The sequence below is a fragment of the Hemitrygon akajei genome, chromosome 14, assembly GCF_048418815.1.
Source record: "Hemitrygon akajei chromosome 14, sHemAka1.3, whole genome shotgun sequence".
Taxonomy (NCBI): Eukaryota; Metazoa; Chordata; class Chondrichthyes; order Myliobatiformes; family Dasyatidae; genus Hemitrygon; species Hemitrygon akajei.
In genome coordinates, this window is record NC_133137.1 from 79682051 (window position 1) to 79692895 (window position 10845).

Here is a 10845-nt window from a genome sequence, read left to right on the forward strand (position 1 = left end):
GGAACTTGAGTGGGTGGGGGAGGTGGGGTTGAAGTAAAAAACTGGGAGGCGAAGGGCTGAAGGGTCTCTGCCCAAAACATTGACTGTTCATTCCCTCCATAGATGCTGCCTGTCCTGCTGAGTTCCTCCAGCATTTTGTGCTTGTTACTCTGAATTTCCAGCGTCTGCAGAACCTCCTGTATTTGGGAATCTGATGGGAGAGGAGGGTGGACCATGGGAGAGGTGGAAGGAGGATGGGAACCAGAGGGAAGAGATGGTTAGGTGGTTAGAGGAGAGAGGGGAAACAGAGGAGGAGATTAGCTACAAACCCATCCTGTGAATTCCCAACAAATTTTTGGATTAATAAAGTGACATCGTTTTGAAGATTGAGAGGGTGCTGTCCAAAATCCCAGGACTTCAGTGTGACATCTGCAACTTTGACAAACTTCTATAGATGTGTAATGGGAAGTATAATGACTGGCTGTACCACAGCTTGGTATGGAAACATCAATGCCCTTGAATGGAAAATCCTACAAGAAGTAATGCATACATCCCAATCCATCACAGCTAAAGCCCTCCCAACCACTGAACACATCTACATGAAACGCTATTGAAGGAAAGCAGCATCTATCATCAGGGACCCTCACTGCCCAGGCCATGCTCTCTTCTCATTGCTACCACCAGGAAGGTGGTACAGGAGCTTCAGGACTCCCACTCCACCAGGTTATTACCCCTCAACCATTAGGATCCTGAACCAAAGGGAATATCTTCATTCAATTTCACTTGCCCCTTGATTGAAATGTTCCCACAACCTATGAACTCACTTCCAAGGACTCTTTATCTCATGTCCTCAATATTTATTGCTTATTTATTTATTATTATTTATTTCTTTTTGCACTTGCACAGTTTGTTGTCTTTTGCACACTGGTTGAACGCAGAAGCTGGTGCAGTCTTTCATTGATTCCGTTATGGTTATTATTCTATTACAGATTTACTGAATACGCCTGCAAAAAATGAATCTCAGGGTTGTATAGGGTGACATACATGCACTTTGATAACAGATTTACTTTGAACTGACATTTGTTTCCTGAATCTACGTCACTAAAACAGACGCTTGTGGGATCTTGCTGTGCAGAGACAAGTGCACACCTTCCCTTTGGCCGTGAGCTGCTGCCAGGCATCCTGAGAAGCTCCAGTCTAAATAAATGTGAGCTGTCGTCAAGTGGCATCGACCCTTCCCGATGAAAAAGAATGTTATATTGAAATCTCTAAATCCCAGTAACGTTTGGCTGAATCAGCGGGTTTGACGAGCGTCTGAAGAGGAAAAGCAGATCCCGTTTCAGTTCAGGGTAGCACTGGGCTTGGGTCAGCGGTGTGGGAGCTGCTTTGTTCTTGGCCAAGGTCCTTCTGCCTTCCGACACAGAGAACACACTGAGATAGCATTCCCGGATTAATGTATCAGGATGCCTTTGGATCACACACACCAGCCACCTAACTAACAATTAGGGCACCTTGTTGACACCGAGCACATAATTAACATAACTGCAACAGCTGGGAATTCAAAAGAGCAAAGTTTCATCTGTTGCTGTTTTTGTGAGAACAGTCTGCCTACAGGAAGCCAGTAGCACAAAGTGAGAGGAGGTGCAAACTTCTTAAAAATATCAAGGCAGTTCTCAGAGATAACAGCAGTAGGAATCAGTTTGCGTGCTCTGTTGAAGCGTGCTTTCATGCGTAGCCTAGAGAGCCTTCTCCACATTCTCCAGAGAGCACTGCTATATCATAGAGGACAGAAACAGGCCTTTCAACCCATCTAGTCCGTGCTGAACTGTTATACTGCCAAGTTCCATTGATTCGCACCTGGGCCATAACCCTCCTGCTAACAGACCCCCTTTCAAACCCTTTATTTGTGCATCCTCCTTGGCAGCATAAACAATAACTGCGGGCTTCCTCAATGGTGGGACTGGAAGTGGCCAATCACCTAAAGGCACACAGGCAGCATCTAAGGAAAGGAATAGTTGACATCTCAGGCCAAGACCTTCAAAACATCTACTCTTTATTCCTTCCCATCGTTGCTGCCTGCCCTGATGAGTTCCTCCGGCATTGTGTGTGTGTGTGTGTGTTGCTCTGATTTCTAGCTTCTGCAGAATTTCGTGTTTATAACTGATTATTGAACGGATCGTATGGTGTTTCTTTGTTTTGTGGCTGTCTGTGGGAAGACAAATCTCAGAGTTGTATACCGGTGCACGTACATTGAGAATAAATGTACTTTGAATCTGGAGTTCAGCATTCAGTTCTGGTTGCCTCATTATAGGAAGGCTGTGGAGGTTTTGAAGAGGATGCAGAAGAGGTTCACTAGGTTGGTATCTCAGTGAGAGGGCACGAGCTATAAGGAAAGGTTGGACCAACTTGGTTTGTTTTCTCTGGAGCTGCAGAGGCTGACAGGAGATCTGATAGAGAATTATGAGAGCTCTAAGAAGGGTAGACAGACTGCATCTTTTTTTCCCCAGGGTTGAAACGTCTAATACATGGGCTTACATTTAATTGAGGGGCAAATTCAAAGATTTGCAGAGCAAGTTTTTAAAATACATAGAATGGCGGGTGTGTGGAATGTACTGCCAGAGGTGGTGATGGAGGTAAATACGATAGAGATGTTTAAAAGGCACATGGAGACTGGAGGAATATGGACATTGTGTAGGCAGAAGGGGGCCAGACGTGTAACAGTTGTATACAACATTGTGGACTGAAAGGCCTGTTCTTATCTGCACTGTCGTAAATCTCTTTCACACATACACCCTCCTCAGTACTTCTTGCACTGTGTGTTTATAACAAGCTCACGCCTTAATACCAAAAGCCTGTAACTAAATAACGGTTTTGTCATAGCTGGTTTTGTCCAAAGCTCCTCACAGAAGTATGACGAAACAGAATAAACTCAAAAACTATAATATCATATAAGCAGCACTCACAAGAAAAACATAAACTGGTAGAGGCAGATACATTTGCAACATTTAAGAGGCTCTTAGATGGGCGCATGAATGACAGAAAAATGGATGGTGATGTGAGAGAGTTCCTGTTCTACCCTCAATGAACACCATCTTGCTATCCCCTTCTGTACTTTTATATCGTAATTTATAGTATTTTTTTATGTATTGCAATGTTCGGCTGCCACGAAACAACTAATTACATGACACATGTCAATGATAATAAACCTGATTCTATTCCAGAGTTTACACAGAGAAATGAAGGAATGAAGATGTGAGATGAGGAGTGGAACCTGAGGGTGGTGGTGCCCACATGTAACTCTACTGTGTGATTCTACGTCACGGTTACTAAGTTCGATGCCCACTTCGTTCCATTCCCCAGCCTTGTAATGACTCTTACGCAGTGCAAGCTGATGCAATCCACTGAATACACATCCCAAACAGAATCAGATTTAAAATCACTGGCCTATGTTGTGAAATTTGTTGTTTTGAGGGAGCCGTATATTGTTACACCTAATAAAAAATGTATAAATTACAGTAAGAAATACAGGTATATATAAAAATAAAGCAGTGCAGAAAAAGAGCAAAAAAAAAGTGAGGTAGCATTCATGGGTTCATTGTTCGTTCCTGTAAGCCCTCCTCTGCCTCTGTTGACCATACCTTCTTGGTCCTCACCACTAGGGGTTGGTGAGACAAAAGGATTCAAAGAAATAGTGGAAGGGAGCTAGGAGAGTTCCCTGAGGGAGGGAAGAGGCAGCTAGCTTATATGTGCCTTGTGCTGTGTACGAATGTTGGTACTGTGTTTTGCACTTTGGCCCCAGAGGTATGTGTTGTTTGGCTGTATTCACGGGTACTCCAGTATGTTTTAATTAAACCTTTGAACTTCAGCTTGGGAGAAGGATGATCGGAATGTCAGGAGCTAGAGGCTGAAGATGATAAAGACACCATTGGATGGGGCGGAGAAGGCCAGCTTATTGACAGATGATCATTATGACTGTGTACTTGACCAGCCATAAAGTCCAGATCTTTCTCCCAACATGGCCCCTTCCTTTCCTCCAGTTTAATATCCACCCACTAACCCACCCTTTCACACCCCACAACCACTTTATCATTTCCTATCAGTACAAAATATATTTTGTATATTTTTGCACAATGTACAAAATATAAGCCATCTTATGTATTTATATTTATAGTGCTTTTTATTAATGTGCTCTTTATCTTATTATGTTCATTTTTGCTCTGCCTCAAATCTAGAGTAACAATCATTCTCCTTTACACTTGTGTACAGGAAATGGCATTAAATCATTTTGAATCTTGAATCAGATACTCAACATGCTCTCCTTCCCTGAATAATGACCAGGCTCTGCAGTTCCTCAGGGCTACTCCCACAGTAACTCACAAACACCTCTAGCACCAAAGGACAGAGAAGTCAGAATCAGATCAGGTTTACTATCACTGACGTACATTGTGAAATGTGTTATTCTGCAGCAGCAATACAGTGCAATACGTAAATATGCTATAAATTGCAATAAGGAATATACATTTTAAGAAATGAAATTTGTGGTGCAAAAAGAGGAAATAAGGTAGAGAAATAAATGATGTTAAAGAGAAGTAGTGAGAATGGTGAGGTAGTGGTCGTGGGTGCGTGGATCGTTGAAACCTAATGGTGGAGGGGAAGAAGCTGTTCCTAAAACATTGAGTGTGTGTCCTCCGTCTCCTACACCTCCTCGTGGATGGTAGCAATGAGAAGAGGACTTATCCTGGGTAGTGGGGGTCCTACATGATGGGTGCCACTTTTTTGAGGCATCACCTTTCGAAGTGGTTAGTTGCCCATGATGGAGCTGGCTAAGTTTACAGCTTTTTCCGATCCTGTAGGAAGGTCCCTCCATACCACGGGAACGCAGCCTGCAGATTCCCTCTGCCCCCTCCATTCCTGCGTTGGAACTATTACCACTTGTTGGTGCTGGTTCTGAACTCTGGAGCTCTTTCCCAGACTGGGAGTGATCTTGTCACCTGCCTGTAACACCAGCGATGCCCAAATACATGGCAAAGAGCAGGTGAGACCGCAAGCAGCACCACCAAAGCCTAACACCTTCTGGCACATTTCCCCAGCCTCACACTACTGTGTTCTGAATTCCCCACCACATCAACAAGCTCCTGTTAGTCTTCCCTTACCCCCACACACCGTCGCAAATCCCTAAATGCCCCTGGTTACGGTAGGGGAGATGGACGGAGATGAGTAAGCGTGGGGAGCTGCCTTCTTGAACAACTGCAGTGCTTCTGGTAAAGATGTTCCTGTGGTACTGCTGGGGGAGGAACAAGAGACTGAAGACCCACACAACGTTTTATGGGCAGCTTCTTCCCCTCTGCCATCAGATTCCTGAATAGTTCACGTAGGAAACAAGTGTTAGGCTGAGTTCAGAGTAGGTTAAAAGGTCGACACACCACCATGGGCCAAAGAACACGTGCTGTACTGTTCTAAGTTCAATGAAACGATCTTGCATTCCTCTTTTGGACTTAATTTTTTTTAAAAAATGTAACTTATAATTTGAAAATGAAAATAAAAGCTTGTACAATAATCAATACACGTCACCGAAAATTCGGGGGGGGGGGGGGAACAGCTCCGTATTCTCCACAGTTAAGAGCCTATTTGCATACAATGTGATCAATACACCACTGCGTCATAGAAAAGGGCAACGCAAGAAACAGGCCCTTTGGCCCATTTAGTCCGTGCACGCCCACTTAAACTGCCCAGTCTCGTCGACCTGCGCTGGGAACATAGCCCTCCACAACTACCATCCACACTTCTTAAACGTTTGAAACCGAGCTCGCCTGTACCACTTGGCGCTGGTTCCGCCCTCTTAGTGGAGAGTCCCGGTTACTTATCATCCCAACAAAAAGTAAATTTATAATCAAAGTAGATATATGTCACCATATACAACCCTGAAATTCACTTCCATAGAATTTATTAAAAATTAAACACAGACAAACATCCAATGCTGTCAACTTAAAAATGATGCTGTCTTGTATTAGTCATTTCCGGCCTGGGGGAAAAAGTCTGATTTTTTTTTCCACTCAATCTATGTCTCCCACCTTGTACACCTATATCAGGTCGCCTATCATCTCCTTTCGCTCTAAAGCCTAGCTCGCTCAACCGCTTGCAAAAAGTAAACTCCCCCCCACCCCCGATCTTAGGGAATACCCCAGGGAAAAAATCCTGAGACAGAACAGAGAGGGGACCCCGTGGGGCAGGGTTACGTTTATGGAGGCTGTGTTTCTCCCCACACGCTACACCCAGCGATCTGTGTGGTCAGACACATCCATATTGGGAAGATCTCACCCAACACAAACGCCCGATATTTTGTGACTCCCCCCCTCCCTCCCCAGGAGGGGGATGAAAAGCAGGAATAGACTCTGTTGTGATCATTTCGCTCATTAAACTGTCGAATCGCATTTCCAAATGCCGAACGAGAAAACCCCGTTACACAGTCCGCACATTTGTAGAAAGGCTGCACACATTGTTTAAAGGAGCGCACAGAGAAATGGGGGGGGGGGGGGGGGTGCAGTTGGAGAAGGAGAGAGGTTCAGTAACAATAAGCGAACCACGCTGCCTGAAACCTGTCACCGCCACACGAGGCTGTACAGACGCTTTTGTCAGGAATCCCTCTCTTTCTCTCTCTCTCTCTCACTCACTCTCTCTTTCTCTCCACACACAACCTGCTCACAGTTGCCCCACTCCGAGGCATTTTACACTCTGATCTGACTTGTCCGCTGGAACAATCGAACATCAGCACAGGCGAGTGGAGGGAGGAGAAGGGGGGAACTCTGAGTCTTTGTCTGCTTGAAGCTCACCTACCTTGGGAAGCGGGACAAGGGAGCTCCTCGCTGCCGGCGGCTCGCTCTCTTGGAGCCCCGGTGCGTGTGCGTGCGAGCAGCCGGGGCCGGGCAGGCGGACTGTCACCGCCCGGTCACATGAGGCCCCGCGTCGGGCGGGGAGGCAGGCAGAGAAGCCCCCGCCCTCTGGTAACCCCGCCCCGGAGAGACAGCAAACACTCCCACTCCCCGCTCGGGAGATCCGGCGGGTTAGCCAGCCCACCCGCTCTTCCACTCAACCCCTACCCCCCATACACGTAAACTTCCCCCACCTCACCCCGGGGAGGCGGCAGGCTAGAAAACAACCCCCCCCCTCCCCATCGCACGCTGGCGAGCGGCAGGCAGGATAACACAGTATTGGGGAAATCTTCCCACGTCCACCCGCTCCGCTCTCCCTCAGACCACCGCTCCTCAGCCTCTTCCACATACTCCCCTACACCACACCTCCACGTTCCCACTCCCCTACACCACACCTCCACGTTCCCACTCCCCTACACCACACCTCCACGTTCCCACTCCCCTACACCTCCACGTTCCCACTCCCCTACACCACACCTCCACGTTCCCATTCCCCTACACCTCCACGTTCCAACTCCCCTACACGTTCCCACTCCCCTACACCTCCACGTTCCCACTCCCCTACACCACACCTCCACGTTCCCACTCCCCTACACCACACCTCCACGTTCCCACTCCCCTACACCTCCACGTTCCCACTCCCCTACACCTCCACGTTCCCACTCCCCTACACCTCCACGTTCCCACTCCCCTACACCACACCTCCACGTTCCCACTCCACCCTCCCCACACCTCCACGTTCCCACTCCCCTACACCACACCTCCACGTTTCCACTCCCCCTCCTCACACCTCCACGTTCCCACTCCCCTACACCACCACGTTCCCACTCCCCTACACCTCCGCGTTCCCACTCCCCTACACCACACCTCCACGTTCCCACTCCCCTACACCACCACGTTCCCACTCCCCTACACCTCCACGTTCCCGCTCCCCTACACCACACCTCCACGTTTCCACTCCCCCTCCTCACACCTCCACGTTCCCACTCCCCTACACCACCACGTTCCCACTCCCCTACACCTCCACGTTCCCACTCCCCTACACCACACCTCCACGTTCCCACTCCCCTACACCACACCTCCACGTTTCCACTCCCCCTCCTCACACCTCCACGTTCCCACTCCCCTACACCTCCGCGTTCCCACTCCCCTACACCACACCTCCACGTTCCCACTCCCCTACACCTCCGCGTTCCCACTCCCCTACACCACACCTCCACGTTCCCACTCCCCTACACCACACCTCCACGTTCCCACTCCCCTACACCACACCTCCACGTTTCCACTCCCCTACACCACACCTCCACGTTCCCACTCCCCTACACCACACCTCCACGTTTCCACTCCCCCTCCTCACACCTCCGCGTTCCCACTCCCCTACACCACCGCGTTCCCACTCCCCTACACCACACCTCCACGTTCCCACTCCCCTACACCTCCACGTTCCCACTCCCCTACACCTACACGTTCCCACTCCCCTACACCACACCTCCACGTTCCCGCTCCCCTACACCTCCACGTTCCCACTCCCCTACACCACACCTCCACGTTCCCACTCCACCCTCCCCACACCTCCACGTTCCCACTCCCCTACACCACACCTCCACGTTTCCACTCCCCCTCCTCACACCTCCACGTTCCCACTCCCCTACACCACCACGTTCCCACTCCCCTACACCTCCGCGTTCCCACTCCCCTACACCACACCTCCACGTTCCCACTCCCCTACACCACCACGTTCCCACTCCCCTACACCTCCACGTTCCCGCTCCCCTACACCACACCTCCACGTTTCCACTCCCCCTCCTCACACCTCCACGTTCCCACTCCCCTACACCACCACGTTCCCACTCCCCTACACCTCCACGTTCCCACTCCCCTACACCACACCTCCACGTTCCCACTCCCCTACACCACACCTCCACGTTTCCACTCCCCTACACCACACCTCCACGTTTCCACTCCCCCTCCTCACACCTCCACGTTCCCACTCCCCTACACCTCCGCGTTCCCACTCCCCTACACCACACCTCCACGTTCCCACTCCCCTACACCTCCGCGTTCCCACTCCCCTACACCACACCTCCACGTTCCCACTCCCCTACACCACACCTCCACGTTTCCACTCCCCCTCCTCACACCTCCGCGTTCCCACTCCCCTACACCACCGCGTTCCCACTCCCCTACACCACACCTCCACGTTCCCACTCCCCTACACCTCCACGTTCCCACTCCCCTACACCTCCACGTTCCCACTCCCCTACACCACCACGTTCCCACTCCCCTACACCACACCTCCACGTTCCCACTCCCCTACACCACCACGTTCCCACTCCCCTACACCTCCACGTTCCCACTCCCCTACACCTCCACGTTCCCACTCCCCTACACCACACCTCCACGTTCCCACTCCCCTACACCACCACGTTCCCACTCCCCTACACCACACCTCCACGTTCCCACTCCCCTACACCACCGCGTTCCCACTCCCCTACACCTCCACGTTCCCACTCCCCTACACCACCACGTTCCCACTCCCCTACACCACACCTCCACGTTCCCATTCCCCCTCCCCCACACGTTCCCACTCCACCCTCCCCACACCTCCACGTTCCCACTCCCCTACACCACACCTCCACGTTCCCACTCCCCTACACCTCCACGTTCCCACTCCCCTACACCTCCACGTTCCCACTCCCCTACACCACACCACCACGTTCCCACTCCCCCTCCCCACTCCTCACACCTCCACGTCCCCACTCCCCCTCCCCACTCCTCACACCTCCACGTTCCCACCTCCCCCTCCCCACTCCTCACACCTCCACGTTCCCACTCCCCTACACCACACCTCCACGTCCCCACTCCCCCTCCCCACTCCTCACACCTCCACGTTCCCACTCCCCTACACCACACCTCCACGTTTCCACTCCCCTACACCACACCTCCACGTTCCCACTCCCCTACACCACACCTCCACGTTTCCACTCCCCCTCCTCACACCTCCACGTTCCCACTCCCCTACACCACCACGTTCCCACTCCCCTACACCTCCGCGTTCCCACTCCCCTACACCACACCTCCACGTTCCCACTCCCCTACACCACCACGTTCCCACTCCCCTACACCACCACGTTCCCACTCCCCTACACCACACCTCCACGTTCCCATTCCCCCTCCCCCACACGTTCCCACTCCACCCTCCCCACACCTCCACGTTCCCACTCCCCTACACCACACCTCCACGTTCCCACTCCCCTACACCTCCACGTTCCCACTCCCCCTCCCCACTCCTCACACCTCCACGTCCCCACTCCCCCTCCCCACTCCTCACACCTCCACGTCCCCACTCCCCCTCCCCACTCCTCACACCTCCACGTTCCCACTCCCCCTCCCCACTCCTCACACCTCCACGTTCCCACTCCCCTACACCACACCACCACGTTCCCACTCCCCCTCCCCACTCCTCACACCTCCACGTTCCCACTCCCCTTCCCTGCACCTCCACATTCCCACTCCCCCTCCCTGCACCTCCACGTTCCCACTCCTCCCTGCCCGCACCTCCACGTTCCCTCTCCTCCCTGCCCGCACCTCCACGTTCCCACTCCCCCTCCCCGCACCTCCACGTTCCCACTCCCCCTCCCTGCACCTCCACGTTCCCACTCCTCCCTGCCGGACCTCCACGTTCCCACTCCCACCCCACATCCCTCTTCCTTACATCCCAACACCCACCTGCATACCCACAACCCAGCTTCCCCCCCCCTACACACATTGATCTACCAGCCAGCCCCTAAACCCACCAAGGTGGGGTATATAGTGGCAGAGGGAAGGGAAGGGGAGTGGCTGGTGTTGGGGGAGGGAAAGAATGGAGGAGAGGGGACAGAGGGAAAAATGGGAGGGGAAGGGTGGGGGTAAGGGGACAGCAGTGGATGGAGGCAGG

The 10845-nt window shown here is 51.9% G+C and overlaps 1 protein-coding gene across 3 annotated transcripts in view; it reads right to left on the minus strand.

Moving 5' to 3' along the window:
* Positions 1–6942, minus strand: part of LOC140738724 (protein FAM107B-like) — a 71926-nt gene extending 64984 nt beyond the window's left edge. Inside the window, exon 1 of one of the 3 annotated variants that reach the window (XM_073066429.1) lies at positions 6814–6942. The gene's annotated coding sequence lies outside the window, so the exon portion shown is untranslated. Of the gene's footprint in view, positions 1–6809 lie in introns of all 3 variants that reach the window. The other 2 variants (XM_073066428.1, XM_073066431.1) reach the window with 2 other exon arrangements.
* Between the last annotated feature and the right edge of the window lie 3903 nt (positions 6943–10845).